Below are 2,406 nucleotides of genomic sequence, written 5' to 3'. Positions count from 1 at the left end.
GAAGTGTAGTCAAGGATACAGCCTAAAACTTTAGAATTAGAAGACTTTTTTGAGGTTAATGACTTCCATTTTGAATGAAATATTTATTAATTATTCATAACATTGTGCAACGTTTCGGGACCCTGACTGACCACCTGTCAGAGAGTAATGGCTGTGCTAAGGAGAAGTGAAGATGCACAAATGGTTGACATGATTTCCCATATGAAATCATGAGGTTTTAAAGTGCATGAATATGGGACAGTGCTCCCGAAACGTAGTATAATATTATGGATAATTAATAAATATTTCATTTAAAATGGAAGTCATTAACCTCAAAATTTTAAATGAATAGAAGACTATCTTTTGCAAGTTTGAAAAAAAAGCAGTAATGAATCATAAGTGATTGGTGTCGTAAATTAATTTAAAAAAGTACTGAACCCCTGACTCTTCATGAGTTGTAGCGGTACAGATTTCATATTTAACATATTATTGAAAAAAAAAATGATAATCTATAATCACCTATAAATTGATTTTAGTAGATAATTTAATCACTTTTCAAATAATAAATGAATCAATTTCAATTGCAAAGCTAATTATTTGAGTTATGCGTAAATAAAATGTTATTGTTGTCATAATTTTTTTTTTCCTTTTTTTTATATACATCACACAAAAGTTGAAGAGCTTCAAGAAAAAACTTTTAAGTAAGTTTCATCACAATCAGTTGAGTCGCTTTTGCCTTACTGTTTATGAAAAAAAAATAATGCAACATGGAGGAGCGGCATATACTCACTTACATACAATGATGGGTGCCTGTTGTTGGTTATAACTTGACATCAAAATTATATTCGTATTTATGCGGTTTGAGGCCCCAAAGTGGACTGATAATAAACTCTATTGTGTTAGTAAGAAGAACTCGACAGCTGTGATGCAATTAAACAGTAACATATAGCAGGTTATAACCCAAATCAATAGAATGCTGTTCATAATTGAGTGCAAGTTCACCTGCTATATGAGTGGTACTTCTATACTTTTATCGAAAAAACGTTTTTCATTTATTGTTCAAGGGGTTCCAGTTATGTATACAGCCGTCGGGTGCAAAAAATTAAAAAAAAATCTCTTTACTCTTTCAAAGTATTGCTTACTAACAGCAGGAACAAAGGGGTTTTGAAACGTATTGATTCGTTGACGAACGTAGAGTGAAATCTCGACCCAATTGAAATACTACATTACTTAATATGCACAGAGAAGAACAAATAATAATTATTTGCTATATCTTGATTAAATTTAATTATAATGAAAATTACTACTTTCATTCCGTACAGATAGATTACACTTACACATGACAGCATACGCATATTTACAATAAAACGAGTCTATCATATGTTGATAACAACATAAAAACTTTCGATCATGAATAGCTTCAAGATTCAAGTGTACATTAATCAATAGCTATCAGTTCTTCACTATCATAATGAGGTAATTCTTGTTGTATTTCTTATCAGTATGCATTATAAACAAATAATATATTTAATAAGATTAATATATTTGTTATAAGAAGGTATTGTATGTCATTTCGCTAGTTAACTTTACTCTTGTATTGAAAAACTTTCATTCACTAATCTTCCATTCTCGGTTTAGTGAAACCTTCGGCAAGTTGCTCGTTTCCAATCCATAAGACTTAGTCACCCCATCACCCTTCTTCGACTTGTAGTATCTTCCGACCTCCTGTATAATGTCCCTCGTATGACACATCTTTCTGATTTGATGTGTTTACAATACTCTGATAGCTATAATATAGATAGCAGTTTCAACGTTCTAGGTTATTACTTACTTGCTTTCTGCTTCCAATTATAGTCACCACAGTTCAGACCCATAAAATAACACTAATATATCATTATTTTTTATTTATTCAGAAAAATCCATCTAATATGGTCTGACCAGATGACAACATATATCGGTTGGTTAGAAATTAATGAAATTTATTAGTTACACTTTTGATTATTAGGGGGCAGTGTATGATACTACGATTTATTAGCTAGAAAAGTACAGTATAAATTAAATTATAGCGGTAAAACTAGTTATTCAATTAACTAAATACTAAAATGAAAATAAATTAAAAAAACAAATAAATAATTGAAAGAACTTATTATAGTATATAGGAATATAGGGCAACTCAAAACGTTGTTCTCTGTGCTACAATCAGACAGCCCTGCAAAGTGGAGCGAAACGTTGTTTAACGATATATAGTTTTCTTTCACTATTTTGATACTTTTATTGACCACCACCCGGACTATCTTCCTACAAACTACGATACGCATTTACAATTAGTGAATTAATAATAATGAGCTAATGAATTCGTAATAAGTATGGAGTGAACTTGATTAAAATAAGAATACAATATAAAATATAAACAAGAATATAATATAT

General features: G+C 30.1%; 1 long non-coding RNA gene across 1 annotated transcript in view; it reads left to right on the top strand.

Annotated features, from left to right (window-relative positions):
- Positions 1 to 1,296: 1,296 nt before the first annotated feature.
- Positions 1,297 to 2,406, top strand: part of LOC112210839 (uncharacterized) — a 6,950-nt gene continuing 5,840 nt past the window's right edge. The window contains exon 1 of the long non-coding RNA XR_010844497.1: positions 1,297 to 1,455. This is a non-coding gene — a long non-coding RNA (uncharacterized lncRNA). The remainder of the gene's footprint in view (positions 1,456 to 2,406) is intronic.

This window comes from Halyomorpha halys, unplaced genomic scaffold (genome assembly GCF_000696795.3).
Source record: "Halyomorpha halys isolate HHAL.00 unplaced genomic scaffold, Hhal_1.1 Scaffold667.1, whole genome shotgun sequence".
Lineage (NCBI taxonomy): Eukaryota > Metazoa > Arthropoda > Insecta > Hemiptera > Pentatomidae > Halyomorpha > Halyomorpha halys.
This window is presented reverse-complemented; position numbering and strand designations above follow the sequence as displayed.